This window comes from Xenopus tropicalis, chromosome 10, assembly GCF_000004195.4.
Source record: "Xenopus tropicalis strain Nigerian chromosome 10, UCB_Xtro_10.0, whole genome shotgun sequence".
Lineage (NCBI taxonomy): Eukaryota > Metazoa > Chordata > Amphibia > Anura > Pipidae > Xenopus > Xenopus tropicalis.
The window spans coordinates 9020433-9037463 of record NC_030686.2 but is presented as its reverse complement, the minus strand read 5'-3'; positions in this window follow the sequence as shown (position 1 = coordinate 9037463).

Sequence of the window (17031 nt, the reverse complement as noted above, 5' to 3'; positions counted from 1 at the left end):
CGCCTCCAGGATCTTTTGTCCCGCCCCAGAGAAGTCTGATATCTAAGGCTTTGGCGATATCGGTTGCCTTGTCAATCCACCATACACCGAATATTGTACAACACGAGACGGCACATAAAGCTGTCCAGCCCACTCCCAACACGTATTGCGCACTGCTGTGTGTTATGGGACCTTAAACATAAAGTGGGCACTGCATTCATACTGCTACGCCAGGGTACTCACTGTCTGGCACTGTATATAGTGTGCCAGGGGGGCCAATGGAACAAGAGAAAGAGAGTTGAAAGTGCAGGGTCACATGGAGAGAGCAAGAGGCAGGGACTATATTTGCCCACCCAGCCCTGGAACTCTTTGCCAGCTGGTTACACCTTGTTTAGGGGGCCCTGTCAAAATGGCCCTGCAGTTTATAAGGCTGGTCCTGAAACAAGCTTACCTGCACCAGTCATTCGCTTTTTTTACCTCCTAAACTACACAATGCACACAACCAGGCCTGGACTGGCAATATGTGGGTTCTGGGAAATGCCAGAGGGGCTGCTGTAAGATGCCATAGACAGTCACTATTTATTGGGCTGCTGGGGGGCTGTTTGTGCCTCTGGGTACTGGGAATGCCAGGGGGGCTGCTGTAAGATGCCATAGACAGTCACTATTTATTGCGCTGCTGGGGGGCTGTTTGTGCCTCTGGGTACTTGGAATGCCAGGGGGGCTGTAAGGTGCCATAGGCAGTCACTATTTATTGGGCTGGGGGGGCTGTTTGTGCCTCTGGGTACTGGGAAGGCCAGGGGGGCTGTAAGGTGCCATAGACAGTCACTATTGATTGGGCTGGGGGGGCTGTTTGTGCCTCTGTGTACTGGGAATGCCAGGGGGGCTGTAAGGTGCCACAGACAGTCACTATTTATTGGGCTGCTGGGGGACTGTTTGTGCCTCTGGGTACTGGGAATGCCAGGGGGGCTGTAAGGTGCCACAGACAGTCACTATTTATTGGGCTGGGGGGGCTGTTTGTGCCTCTGTGTACTGGGAATGCCAGGGCCTATTTTGAATCTCAGTCTGGACCTGATAATAATTCTCCACCATGAAGGAGGGAAGGATAGATACAGGCCCAGACTGGCAATCTGTGGGTTCTGGCAAATGCCAGAGGGGCTGCTGTAAGGTGCCATAGACAGTCACTATTTATTGGGCTGCTGGGGGGGCTGTTTGTGCCTCTGGGTACTGGGAATGCCAGGGGGCTGTAAGGTGCCACAGACAGTCACTATTTATTGGGCTGCTGGGGGGGCTGTTTGGGCCTCTGGGTACTTGAGATGCCAGGGCTTATTTCAAATCCCAGTCCAGACTTGCACACAGGAAGTCAAAATAGGTCCTGGCATTGACCTTATTTACATTTAGTTTTCCACCATTTACTTTGTGTTTGAGATGCATCCGCACTGAATTTGCTTCATTACCACAATCCCCCTGGTCTCTATGGACATATAAATAATACAGAAAACAGGAAAACAGCCTTCTGTCTGCATATACAGTAGATGTTTAAAAATACATTGACACGCATGTGCCAGTGGGCAGTAAAACGCCACCTACTAACACAGCAGCACATGTTCCAGCCCAACCCAGTAACACAAATGCAAGGAGCTTTCCACAAATACTGCTATGCACACAATAGTAGAAGTCACAAACAACTGTCACCCTTCAGCTCCGTCTTTTCCACGTGCCGCTAAGCTGGCACATTATCCATGCAACAGAATGAGACCGTGGCTTGATTGTTAATCTCTGTGTAACCAGGGCAGGCTGAATGCCAGCGTGGGCGTATGTCAGCATACCAGCAGCTTGCAGTGCCTCTGCAATAGGCCACGTGACGCCAGGCATCCCAGGATGCCACCTCTTACCCCAGACAAAATTAGTGCATTACGCCTGACTCGGCAAAAGCAACTAGGGCTACACATTGGAGATTAGTAAGAAACCAGTGTTATTAACCTTGTCCTTGCCACAGTCATTGTAGGGCATTTAAAGCAATGAAAATTCAGTCAGATAAACGGGGCTCGAGGCAGGGGTAGCCATTTGGGCCTTTCATGACACAGTTTATGTAGTGGTATAAAGACTCAGTAGCACCATAACACATGTCCACTCTTTGCCTTGTTATCCTGCTGTGGGAGTCCTAGCACTAGTGGGGCCCTTAGCTTTAAAGGCTACATCACTGCGGGGGTACCAAAATGTTAGGGGTACCAATCGCTTACCTGAAACCCACAGTCGGTGCTCCTGTTAGGAGATAACTGCACCGGGTGGGGTGGATGCGGGCGAGCGTTCCTTCTACTTTGATCTTCATGCATGCGCAGTAGAGTAAAAAGCAACTTTAACAAAAAAGACAGCTTTTTCACTCAGCTGCGCATGGATCAGTCCTAGGATTCTATAGAAAGAAGACAAAAGTAAAAGGGATGCTTGCGTATACCCTGGGCCGTTGCAGTTTGCTCCTAACAGGAGCTCCAGCCAGGGGTTTCAGGTAAACAATTATAATCACTTGGGGAGGGGGAGTCTAACATTTGGCACACCCCACTTATTTAGCCTTTACTTCTCCTTTAATGGGGCCCTAGGTAGGAACACGGATTCTTGTACATAATATGTCTTTGGGTGCAGGGAGATAACAGTGCAATACCATATCTCGTCACTTGCAATTGGTCTCTTTAAGAATGTAGGTCACCAGACTGCGGCTCTGTACACTTACCTAGTACATTTAGCAGAAGGTCTGTTACTTACCTAGTACATTTAGCAGAAGGTCTGTTACTTACCTAGTACATTTAGCAGAAGGTCTGTTACTTACCTAGTACATTTAGCAGAAGGTCTGTTACTTACCTAGTACATTTAGCAGAAGGTCTGGTGCTTACCTAGTACATTTAGCAGAAGGTCTGTTGCTTACCTAGTACATTTAGCAGAAGGTCTGTTACTTACCTAGTACATTTAGCAGAAGGTCTGTTACTTACCTAGTACATTTAGCAGAAGGTCTGGTGCTTACCTAGTACATTTAGCAGAAGGTCTGTTGCTTACCTAGTACATTTAGCAGAAGGTCTGTTACTTACCTAGTACATTTAGCAAGTCTGTTTTCCCGTTTAGTCCCCTAGACGTCTCAGTACCAATGTCACACATTAGTGGGGGTCTTTTACTCACTGTAAGCTCAGTGTGCACAGTGCACTTCCAAACGCACCACCATGTTTTTCCCCACAATGCAGCATTTCCTTCCAGAGTTCCAATGCAACTGCAGTCACCAGGGGGAGATGCACCTGACACAATTGTGCGCCAAGACTAGGGTTGCCACCTGTGTGTATCTTTTAATGTCGACAAATGTGGAAACCCTAATCAAGATTTTTCGGGTTCGGGCTTTTTGAATACCTGAAAAAGTTTTGGAAAGTTGTGACTTTCCCGAGATTTATTATGCAACAAAATGGAGACTATTCCATATAAACCAGCCTCATTTTGACAGCCAGAAGGCACTGCAGCACATATCTGCCCCATGCCAATAAATGCAGAAAGCCTATGGGCGCCCTTGTGTTCTGTCTAGCCACCACATCACATCTTGTAAGTGAACTAGCCATAAATTACTTTATAGAAGGGACCTTTACCCTCTGTATCTCTGCTGCTGACTGTAAACACTCTCACCAAGGCTTCTGTACCATTCCGGGTCCTAAAGTCCACCTGCAGCTCAAATGTAGGCTAAAGAGTAAGTGGTACAGGTAGGGAATCTATTATCCGGAAAGCATCAAAAATAAGGCAATGCCATTTACCACAGGGTCCTATTTAAAATCAACAATTCTACTTTTTTTTTTACATATACGCTTTATCTTTGTAAGAATTAAAAAAAGTGTATGATGATAATTAAATGAAAACTATACCCCTGAACAATGTAGGTCACTATAAAAATATATCACATAAAAAAAGTCCATATGTAAAACCCTGCTTTATCGAAATAAACCATTTTCATAAACATATACTTTTTAGTAGTATGTGCCATTGGGTAATCCTATATAGAAAACTGCCATTTTAAGTACTAAGGGCCGCCCCCTGGGATTATACGATTCATGTTGCGCACAAACAAACCAAGGCATACATACATGTTAGGCCCCATCAGCCAATTAATAGACTTAAGGTGGCCATACACGGGCCGATTGTAGCTGCTGATATCGATCCCTTGGACCAATTCCCCCTGTGTAGAGGCAACAACGACTGGCCTGCCTGACCGATATCTGGCCTGAAATCGGGCCGAACCGACTGCGCCCATTACAGTCGTTATTATTGCAAACGACCGAATTAGCCTAAATTCCCCCACCCGAAGGTGGGGATATCAGGAGAAGATCCGCTCGCTTGGTGACCTCGCTAGGCGAGCGGATCTTTACATGTATGGCCACCTTAAGGGGGATATGTAATAAAAGGCACTGAGAAACCCAGAAGCAGACCCTATAGCAACCAATCAGGAGATCACCTGTTTAAAAGCAAACATCTTATTGGTTGTTATGGGTACTGCTACTGGGTAAACTTAGTTCTAAGGGAGCACACAGCCCAGCACAAAATGGCGGCTCAAGGGAAAGGATGTAAAAGGGCAATATTTACTGATATATATATATTCAAGTTTGGTAAAAATCTTTAATAGGCCACTTAATATTATAAAACTCATTCTGGGGGTATAGTTTTCCTTTAACCAAGTGTAAATTCATGTTCATAGAATAAACATCCTGGTTTTTATTAGTGTTCAGGCGCAGTGCTCCAAATCATGCCAAGCCCCCGTATCCTGAAAACCCCCGGTCCCGAGCCGGTCAGATAACAGATTCCATACCTGTAATATTAACCATAGAATATACACGTATTTATTAAGTGGGTTAAAAAGATAAAAACTCAAATAAAGGGGTCGAATTAAGTGCTGATTAGTTACAGGATCCTTCCCGCTGGGGAGAAACACAATCCTAACACACATTGTGAGCCCTAAGCCTCGGAGAGGCAGAGCCCTGTGTTATTTCACTGAGGTGTTTTGATTCCGAGACACATGTGAGCGCTGGGAAAAAAAAACCCCATCTCCTCACAGAAGGGAGACAGACTGGGAGGAGTCACATGGCCTGGGCATGTGACAGTGTGAGACACTTCCCCGTCACACAGCTCAGCCTGCTGCAGAGACATGTGCGAGGGGAGGGTCACGAGGAGGGGAATGGTGACTGCTCAAAGTCACTTTGCGGGAAGCTCTCTCATCATAGCGAGAGAGACATTAGGCCTGAGCGCTATAAAGGCACATTTCCAATCAGATCCTCCTCCTATTGGTGGGAAAAGGGAGGAGAGTTAAGCGGCGGAGGTCTATTATATGTGTACTACAAGACTGGGTGAGGAGGATGGGAATTGTAGTTCCCCTCAAGAGGAAAACGGATTTTTTTTTTTCCAGCTATTTTCGATGCAGTGTTTCTAGATTCAGGGGCGACACAAACAAAACAGCTCATGGTTTGAAGGATTCGCCAGAGCAGCCATAGGAAAATACAGGCAATACAGCTGTAGGGGGCTCAGTCGGTGATGGGGCTATAAAAAACACAAGAAAAAAAGTCCTTTAGAGCCTTAACCACAAATACACAAACTGGTGGATTAATTACCCAGTGCCTCTTTGTTGTATGCTGTTCTGTTAAATTAAATGTAATATGGAACCCAAATATAGCCATGCTTCATTCATTCACTGGTAGTCTTACCTTAAGCTTTGCTATATCTTAAATCTGTTTTCCTCAGTGGTGTAACTACTCTGTGTTTGCCCCCCTTCAGTGGGGCACAGAGTAGACTCACCCAGCACAGAGTAGGCTCACCCAGCGCAGAGAAGACTCACCCAGCGCAGAGTAGACTCACCCAGCGCAGAGTAGGCTCACCCAGCGCAGAGTACACTCACCCAGTGCAGAGCAGACTCACCCAGCTCAAAGTAGACTCACCCAGCAAAGAGTAGACTCACCCATCGCAGAGTAGACTCACCCAATGCAGAGTAGACTCACCCAGCGTAGAGTAGACTCACCCATCGCAGAGTAGACTCACCCAATGCAGAGTAGACTCACCCAGCGTAGAGTAGACTCACCCAGCGCAGAGTAGACTCACCCAGCGCAGAGTAGACTCACCCAGAGCAGAGTAGACTCACCCAGAGCAGAGTAGACTCACCCAGAGCAGAGTAGACTCACTCAGCGCAGAGTAGACTCACCCAGCGCAGAGTAGACTCACCCAGAGCAGAGTAGACTCACCCAGAGCAGAGAAGACTCACCCAGAGCAGAGTAGACTCACTCAGCGCAGAGTAGACTCACCCAGTGCAGAGTAGACTCACCCAGCGCAGAGTAGACTCACCCAGAGCAGAGTAGACTCACCCAGAGCAGAGTAGACTCACCCAGAGCAGAGAAGACTCACCCAGAGCAGAGTAGACTCACTCAGCGCAGAGCAGACTCACCCAGCGCAGAGTAGACTCACCCAGCGCAGAGTAGACTCACACAGCAAAGAGTAGACTCACCCAGAGCAGAGCAGACTCACCCAGAGCAGAGCAGACTCACCCAGCGCAGAGCAGACTCACCCAGTGCAGAGCAGACTCACCCAGCTCAGAGTAGACTCACCCAGCAAAGAGTAGACTCACCCATCGCAGAGTAGACTCACCCAATGCAGAGTAGACTCACCCAGCGTAGAGTAGACTCACCCAGCGCAGAGTAGACTCACCCAGCGCAGAGTAGACTCACCCAGCGCAGAGTAGACTCACCCAGCGCAGAGTACACTCACCCAGCGCAGAATAGACTCACCCAGCGCAGAGTACACTCACCCAGCGCAGAGTACACTCACCCAGCGCAGAATAGACTCACCCAGTGCAGAGTAGACTCACCCAGTGCAGAGCAGACTCACCCAGCGCAGAGTAGACTCACCCAGTGCAGAGTAGACTCACCCAGAGCGGAGTAGACTCACCCAGCGCAGAGTAGACTCACCCAATGCAAAGTAGACTCACCCAGCGTAGAGTAGACTCACCCATCGCAGAGTAGACTCACCCAATGCAGAGTAGACTCACCCAGCGTAGAGTAGACTCACCCAGCGCAGAGTAGACTCACCCAGCGCAGAGTAGACTCACCGAGAGCAGAGTAGACTCACCCAGAGCAGAGTAGACTCACCCAGAGCAGAGTAGACTCACTCAGCGCAGAGTAGACTCACCCAGCGCAGAGTAGACTCACCCAGAGCAGAGTAGACTCACCCAGAGCAGAGAAGACTCACCCAGAGCAGAGTAGACTCACTCAGCGCAGAGTAGACTCACCCAGCGCAGAGTAGACTCACCCAGCGCAGAGTAGACTCACCCAGAGCAGAGCAGACTCACCCAGAGCAGAGCAGACTCACCCAGAGCAGAGCAGACTCACCCAGCGCAGAGCAGACTCACCCAGTGCAGAGCAGACTCACCCAGCTCAGAGTAGACTCACCCAGCAAAGAGTAGACTCACCCATCGCAGAGTAGACTCACCCAATGCAGAGTAGACTCACCCAATGCAGAGTAGACTCACCCAGCGTAGAGTAGACTCACCCAGCGCAGAGTAGACTCACCCAGCGCAGAGTAGACTCACCCAGCGCAGAGTACACTCATCCAGCGCAGAGTACACTCACCCAGCGCAGAATAGACTCACCCAGCGCAGAGTACACTCACCCAGCGCAGAGTACACTCACCCAGCGCAGAATAGACTCACCCAGTGCAGAGTAGACTCACCCAGCGCAGAGAAGACTCACCCAGCGCAGAGTAGACTCACCCAGCGCGGAGTAGACTCACCCAGAGCGGAGTAGACTCACCCAGCGCGGAGTAGACTCACCCAGAGCGGAGTAGACTCACCCAGAGCGGAGTAGACTCACCCAGTGCGGAGTAGACTCATCCAGAGCGGAGTAGACTCACCCAGAGCGGAGTAGACTCACCCAGTGCGGAGTAGACTCATCCAGAGCAAAGTAGACTCACCCAGCGCAGAGAAGACTCACCCAGCCCCACTGCCCTGACATGTCTCCCCGGCCCACTCCCGGTCTTCTCTCCTACCTGAGAGCCAGTGTGGAGCGGTGATTTATATGGAGCAACTGAGGAAACAATCCCCGCAGTCTGGGCTCCCCTGTGACCGTGGGGTCCGCTTCCTCGATTGTTACGCCACTGGTTTTCCCTATTAATAAAATTGCCGTCAAGCGTTATTTTTACCAGCCAAGGCAGTAACATACCAGTACAGTTGCAAGCCTATTCACTGGCTCCTCTTACTCTGACTTGGGCAATTTGTGGGGGCCTCCTGCCTCAGGCTCACTTCTCACTTGGGCTTTTAAAGGTAGCTGTACATAGGCAGATTAAAGCTACTGATTCAGACCCAGTCAGCAGATTATATGTCCTTGTACTGGGCCCTCAGACAGGCCTGCCTGGAGTAATATCTGGGTGAAAATCGGGCATCTCATTAACACAGTTCTCGCCCCAATGACAAGCATTTGCCGTTGTCACAGTCCTAATGGTGGGAGTTACCAGGATAATCTGCCCAATATTGTCCCTGCCTACCACCCAGAGCCAGCTTAAGGCTGTACTACTTGGCCAGATGCCCCTCCACCTGCCGACCAGTTTTCACCTATGACTCCTCCATTGACTCTGCAGTAGCCACTTGGTTCTCATGTCCCTGTGAGCTGAGTTGCCCCAGAAAACACAACCACTAAGGATAGCTCAGGGCTGAACACACCTAATGACTGCAGGGCACATATTCCCCAGAGAATGCAGTCAGATAGTATCATGCTTGGAACCCAGCTGACTTTAAATTCCTCTGCCAGATTCCACTGCAGCCTATAATTATAATTAATGTGTATAAAAGCGATAGGAATCTACTCATCCGTATTATCCTGTTGGTGGCAGGGATAAAGGTGCCAGTGTGCCAGCCAACAGATACAGATAATAAATTACTTTGTCTTATTGGAACATGGTCTTCATTTTCCCGAGTTGATCACATTCTGACTCACAGCAAACGTGCGCAGGGTGAAAAAGCCACATAACCTATGACTGGATAAGCAATGGGCCAGTGTATTCATATACAGATTTAGTCATCCTAGGCACATACATCCTTTAATACACACCTTAGCCCCTAGTAATTACAGGCCTAACGGTGAATTCAGAAAAGTGGCGCTTGCTGAGAAATTTAACTTAAAAATGTTTAAAATCAGCTTACCAGAAAAGGCTTTTAAGGGTAATGTCCCATGATAAATCTCTGCTACCATGGGCGGCTGATATCCACCCGAAAATCCTTTCCACCGGCAATAAAGGGAATCACCATTGGAAAGGCCTATGCATCATTTAGGTTGCGCAACCTTTCCTCCTTCCTTTGTGCGAATTCGGAAAACCGAAGCGATTCGTAGGCCTTTCCACCAGTGATTCCCTTTATTGCCGGTGGAAGAGCTTTCTGCAGTAGCAGAGATTTATTGTAGGCAACTAATCTCCCCGTGGGACATTACCCTAAAGAGCATGATTCCCCAACTGCAGCTGTTACCAGATAAAGCCTGCCCTTCAAATGGGGAAAAAAATGTGTTTTTGAAATGCGCTCCAGCGCATAGATATACTGATGGGTAGAATTTTTACGCCAAGTGAGGGTGGCCAAGATGAGCACACACTCATTATGTGTATATCCAGTGTGGGGCTGAGATGCCAGGGGCCCACCAGGAAACCTTAGACCATAGGGCCACTTTCTAAACTATTATTCCTCCTCTCCTTCCTCAATTTCTTTATTATCCAAGTCTCTTTTCTCTATCCTTTCATCTCTTTTTCCCATACAGAAATAGGGAATGACCATGCAAGTGGTCAACTAGTCAGAAGCAAGAGGGCCACTGACACCTGGGCCCACCGGGAGTCTTCCTGGTATCCTAGTCAGACACTGTATAACCCAGATTCTACATCACTGGGCTCTGGGACACTTGTGCCATCATGGCTGTCCACATTGGGAGTAGGAACCTGCTCCACACTTTAGTATCAACTGACAGGCACAATGGGCCCCCAGCGGCAGTAGTGGAAAACATTTAGGGCTCTTAAACATGAGCATTTTCCACTGCTTAGAACATGGGGCATAACATGTATATGAGCCCTTATGGTTAATATATTGTAGTATCTACTGAATTTACAGTCTATCATTTATATTAGATTTTCCCGAATCTAGCATTTTTTGCAGGATTTGGCTCTAGCTGAATCCTCAATGCTTAGCAAAACCAAATCTGAACCTTAGGGGCAGTCTTATTCATTTTTATAGTTCATGATTCATGTAAAATGCAAGTATCCATGATAACCCAGAAGCGGCAGCAGGCGCTTGTAGGTCCCCTCAGATCCCAGCGGCAGTGGGGCCCTTCAGGACTCAGGGCCCCCCCCCCATTGCCTTATTTACGCTACTGGTTTGTCAGTCCCTTTCTGTGCTCCTGTTTCTGACTACTGAAACAATGTAGGAGAAGTCAAAACCTACCAGTGCAGAGAATAGAAAGGGACAGATGCAGCCAAATCACATGAAAAGCACTGGATAGTTTTAATGAGCATATCATTTTTTCCTTGATGATGTTATTAAAATTCCGTTTGGTATTCAAATGAATATTTGTGGTAGATTTGTAATTTATTAACAATTATGGATTTGGTGCATCAGTTTTTAAGGAAAGTAGTGCTGGCCCTGCCTGTACCCAGGAAATCATTTGAACAGCGGTTGCCATAGAAATGCCAGACTGAAGATGCAAAATGCATTTTATGAACCTGGCAGTGCTTGGGGAACTGGGTGCAGTGTATCTGCGCTTGGTGACACCACCAGTTATATTTGCTAAGTAACAAGGGGCGGATCAAAATTGAGGCCTGTGCAGGCCAGTCTGGAGAGAACCCCAATAACACACTGATGCTCTCATCCAATCTGATTTTCTGTCCTGCACACCAGATATTTCCAGCTAATTTTCATGCAGAAATCAGCCATGGAGGCCATTTTGAAGCCCCGTGCATGGGTCAATAAGATCAGGGGCGTTCGTGCCATGAGGCATGTTGAGAAACTTGCCTTAGGCACAGGGTCGGATTGGAGGGTGCAAGGCCCACCGGGGCTTCTGCCTCAGGGGCCCCTGCACCCCCCCCCCCACAGAGGCCCCCAATACCCTCCAACCCCCTCCCCCGAGTGCGGGAGCGCCCTGGGGGGGGATCGGATCTGTACCCCCCAGTCTGATGCTGCTTAGGCAGCAATGCCCTGTAAGTTACCAGGGGTGGGACAGATAAAAAGTGCAAACTTTACAATTGCACTCTCTGCACTAGTGATCTGGCCCCCCCCCCTCACCCCTATAGGAGCACAGAGGGTAAGGGGGCAACATTAGGAAGGCCACTTTACAGCGGCTTGGGTGGCAGAATCGCCCCTGAATGAGATGCCATCTTGTTCTGGAAAGGCAGTGCTATCATTTGTTATTGGTCTTTGTATGGTCCATGAAGAACTTGTGCAGTTTAATCTGAAAAATAAAAAGGTGCACACCATTGAGTAGACACTAATGTGGTTGCCATGTCAGTTAAACTCCACAGCATACTGTGTATTACCTGGTCTCGTAATGCCTTCCAGTATTCATATGAACGAAGGTTAAGATAAAAACATTTTTCTGTGCTTATCTTTATTGCCATGGATAAAGTTCCTATAAAAGAGATGCAAAGCTGTCTGGTTGAATAGAATGAAATGCACCACATAAATACTGGTAGATATGTACCCTAAGCAAATATCTTTTCTCACAGTAAACAGTCACGTACAGGTCTAAATTTATGGAAAGGCCGCATCAGGGTCTGAAATGGCATGCCAACTGTGCCACATCTGCTGTAGACTGGATGGGAGTAAGGTTGCCATCTGTCCGGTCCTGACCCAGACAGCCCGGTTTTCGGAAGGGCTGTCCAGATCAAAATTGCCTGCCCTGTTTTCCACTTTAGGAAAACCGGCAAGCCTCGCTGTGATTGATGCGGTGATAGGCCAATCACTGACCGACATGTCATCCCATCCCAGTGATGTCACCAATCTGCCCCTCCCCACCCCTTGTGACATCACCATCTGCCCCCTGCCAGGAGAAAGAAGCTGGCAGAGGTGGCAACCCTATTCAAAGAGCTATCAGAATCACATACACAGGCAGCCCCCTAGGGGGCAGTTTTGAAGCAAGTCAGAAGGGGAGGTGTAGCACAGGGGACCAGTTTGGAACATGGAGGGGGTAGTGGCAATGGGGCACACAATGCAGAAATCTGATCCTGGTGATATACAAGGTTGAGATTGGAGAGCTCCTCAATCAAGAAAAGAAATAAAGAATAAAGAGGTGAGACCTTTGGGAGAGCAGCAAATGACAGAAAAAAACACAGGTGGAACCGCCATTTATTTGCACTTTTGGACCTGGCAGTGTGGCATATGGATGACATATTAGCATTCCCATATGCCCCCCTAACTTGTATGTCATTCCACGCACCTTGCACCAGATTAAGTTAACTTTTAGTATAATGTAGAGAGTAATATTCTGAGAAAATTTGCAATTGGTCTTCATTGTTTATTATTTGTAGTTTTTTTATTTATTTACATGTTTACTCAGCAACTCCAGTGCGGAGTATCAACAGCTATCTGGTTGCTAGGGTTCAAATTACCTTGGGAACCAGGGAGTGGTTTGAACGAGAGACCGATACATGAATAGGAGATGACCTGAATAGAAGAATAAGCTATAAAAAGTAACAATAAAACCGTAGCCTCACAAAGCAATAGTTTTTTGGCTGCTGGGGTCAGTGACCCCCATTTGAAAGCTGCAAAGAAAAGAAGACAAATAATTAAAAAAAAACTATAAGAAGATCAATGCAATGAGCCCTATGGTTTTGCATGCATTTTGCTTACAGAATCAGCTATGGGGCAACTCTATGGGGTCTCAAACAGCAATACCAGCTCTTGCCCCCATTGACGGCCATTTTTCAGTAGGTCACATGCCTTCAGTACACACACACTTCTTCCAGTCACTGGGGGTCATTTATAAAATTATTTTAGCGCAGAATTATTCGCACAGTGAACATATTTGCTCTGTCCGTGTTTATATGTATAAAGCTGGACAAGACTGGTGCATATATTGTGCAAACATAATTGCAATTTTTTTTATTCACAGTGTGAAAGTTTTTTAAATGTGATATATTCGCAAATGGCACACACGCTGCGCCCGAATTATGCCCCAATTTTGGTGGTGGAAAAAATGCTTGCTAAATTGATTTCACAAATTGCTAAATTGCATTGGCAAAGTGAAAATTGGCTCTATATTTGCGCAAAAAACACGCAAAGAGGACCTGCTCGTGCAAATTTTTGTGCACAATTTGCATTTCACTGCGATTCGCAAAAAAAGGAAAGGGCTCAGCAGTGCAAAGAGTTTACAGAGCTGACAGCTGAGGTATTTGGGGGACAGTGTTGTGTGTCAGCACGGCACCAAAACGTTTTTCAGCAAAACTTAAAATCGCAGCTGAAGCCGAAAAATTCTGCCTTAAATTCACTGGAGGAATTTGTGAAACTTCCGAAAAATCAGGAGAATGCACTGGGGGACAGGGAGTCACCAAATTTGGGAAAACATAGGGGAAAACATGTGCAAACCATTTGCGCAAAATTTATAAATGACCCCCCCACTGTGATCTAGAGATACCCTCCTCCCAGCAGAACAGCCTGCCATATGTATCCAACGGATCTGGATTAATAGTAATTGTCAACAGGGCTGGATTTCTGAATTGGGCGCCCCAAGGCCGCCCCCCCACCTCGACTGAGCATGCGCACCCAACCGCGCCCCTCGCCGTGCATGCGCGCAGATTAAGTCATAAGGAGCAGTAGGGAGAGGATGTGCTGAAGTTTCTGCGCATCCTCTCACTACTGCTCCATATGCTGGCAAAATATTCCAGTGCGACTGGGCGGCATGCTGCCCTAGGCCCGAGCCTTTATGGCCTCGCCACAAATCAGGGCCTGGTTGTCAATAAGGCTTTTCATCATCATAGATCATCCCAAGATGCCCACTCCAGTCAACACAACCTTTTACTTCAGCAAAACTGCCCTTACTGTACCTAAAGGTCCCCATACACGGTAAGATCCGCTCGCTTGGCGAGATCGCCAAGCGAGCGGATCTTCCCCCGATATCCCCACCTACGGGTGGGTGATATCAGGGAGCTTGAAGTTAAACGAGCCGGTGCGGCCCCCGATCCAACTGAATCTTTTAACCTGCCCGATCGGCATCTGGCCAATTTCAGGCCAGATATCGGTCGGCCAGTCTGCTCGTTTCTGCCTCTACACGGGCAGATAACCTGCCGAGTCGGTCCAAGGGACCCATATCGGCAGCTATTATCGGCCCATGTATGGGGGCCTTTATTGTCTTATTTTATATACAGCACTGCAAATGCCTTACACTAACCCCCTATACCAGTCTATGCCAAATAATAAAACTCACAATCACTTTTTGAAGGCCTAAATCTAAGAACAGCCGGAAAATGACTGTGACAGACAACAAGCTCTGCATAAGGCGCCTGTATAGTAATACAGTGATTTTGATAAATACAGGACTTCACGAGTATTTATCAATGTTAAAATAAATTAAACTTCTTTAATATTACAGTGAAACCTTGATTTTATATTTTCCAGGGGGCCACGTCAAAACAGCATAAGTTCCAGGAAAAATTAAAATCCAGTCACAAAAAAAGCACCTTGCATGTGTGGGGCAGCAGAAAATCAAATCTGGAAATATGTAAAAAGGTAGTACTGCCATTGCCCAATTTATTATTTTAAATGGCGGTTGCCGTGACAATGTCAGTTAGACCACCCCTGGATCTGGCACCTTTTCACTTTCACAGCTCTGTGTATCTCCAATCGAGTGACTCCACCAGCTCCACTTCTCGAGTGTTACAGGGACAGAGTAAGAATAAAGAAACTATATGGACGTTGTGGTAATTAATGAAATGTGATATACGATACTGAAATTGGCAATATTGCACAAAAAAAAAATTTCAGGTGAATAGAAAACAACACAGGTAGTTCAGTGCCAGTCCCTAAGCTCCTCCTCCTTTGATATTGGTATTATTTTGTCTGTTGCTTTTTATGCACCTAATAAATGTTATTTATGTGTGATACTGCCAATTGTGGTACTGCTATTGTGCTTTATCTCACCTGATATGGTGCACCTTACAGACAGGAACACATGGATGAAAAAAATTAACCTTTTACATGCTGCAGGCAGCGCATTCATCTATGATGCATATTGCCATGTAAATACAGTATAGACTCTAAGGCAGGGGTCCTCAAACTTCTTAAACAGGGGGCCAGTTCACGGTCCCTCAGACTGTTGGGGGGCTGGACTATAGTTAGTCCTCAAACTACGCCCCCACCCCGCTGCGTCCTCACCCCTGGCTACTACCTGTCTGCCTCAGCGTGGTACTCGGCCCCAGCGCGTCACATCACCGTGGCAAACTGGCGGGGTCACTTCACACCAGTGGGGGGCGAGGGCCAGGTAAATGACCTTGGAGGGCCATATCCGGCCCCTGGGCTGTAGTTTGAGAACCCCTGCTCTAAGGCTTGGCATTATGGTCTTTTTATGTAGGAGCCAAAAGTTTAACATTGGTATAGGTTAAAAGTATAAAGGGATTTCTTTACAGGTTTTGCCACCCAAACAATTGACAGTTTGGGGGAATTATTGACATTTGTGAATAATCAGTTCTGGCCCTGTTTGCCATTGACTTCTACATGATCTCAGCTTTTACCTGGTGTATTTTTGCATTTGGAAATTTTTCTGTGACAAGATCAAGTTTTTCATGATAAAAAACCAAACCAAAAAAATCTGCAATAGTAAATGCCCCCCTTAATCTCAAGTGTGGAATAGAAACATATTTTAAAAGTTAAAATGGGTTTCCAGGAATGGGAATACTATCCCCAGAACTATTAGGCATCCATAAGGTAATATAGCTATTTCAGTATCACGTATTATATTTGATATTACATAGTGACAAGCAGCTGCCGGGGGGAAATAATGTCAGTGGCACATAGCACTTCCTGTCTCTGATCTCCCATACAGGTAATGATAAATCATTATCATCCATTAAGGGCCCTTTCACATGGGCAATTTTTTTTTTTTTTATGTATAAAGTATAACATAATGTAATATGGTTAAATATTTAAAACCTCTCTGCCAGTATCACTCTGCCACTAACCTCCTTCGTGATTTCGAGAATTCTGCAACCATTTTTTTTTAACCCATAATGAAAAGTTTTTGAGACAATTTCCAATATACATTGTTAGTTATCAAAGCACTTCCAATTGCAAGCAGCGTCTGTTTCCTTTCTGCGCTGCTGGACTCCATTTCCCACAATGCTTTGCGTGCTTCTTCCCAGGGCTGTCAGCACCAGATGGGCAGACTGTAATAAGGAACAGACAGATACTGGTTTAAGTAGCAATTAAATTTACAAATAGCTCTAAAACCACAGAATGTGGTAGCAATGAATGTACAGGGGTGATTGTATGTTGGCTGGATTACCTTATTATTAACGCACATTTATAAAGTGCCAATATATTCTGCAGCGCTGTACGCTGAACATACAGATTTATACATACAAAGCAACCAATAACTGATCCAAGAGGTAAAAAGGGGTCCTGCCCAGAAGAGCTTCCAATCTAAAAGTAGGGATGGAAACACAAGGGGCCAGATTCACTAAGGTACGAATCCGAATCACCAAATACGATAGTTTCTGATGTTTGCAAAAGTCACGAAAATTCTGTTCTTTGGAATACGAGAATTTCGTACAATCCGAAAGTTCCGACATTTTCGTATTGCGAATGGCAAATTTTGGAACTTTCGGATCGTAAGCATGAAATCTTCATATTTAAACAAACAGAATTTTCGTGACTTTTCCAAACATCAAAAAACAGATTTTGTGATTCGGATTCGTACCTTAGTGAATCTGGCCCAAGGTGTGGATGGGGTTGCCAGCTTTTCTGGAAAGAACACCGGCCTTCCTATATTTTTTCCCTTCGTTTCCTATTAATAACATTGGTGTCAAGCATCATTTTTACAGGCC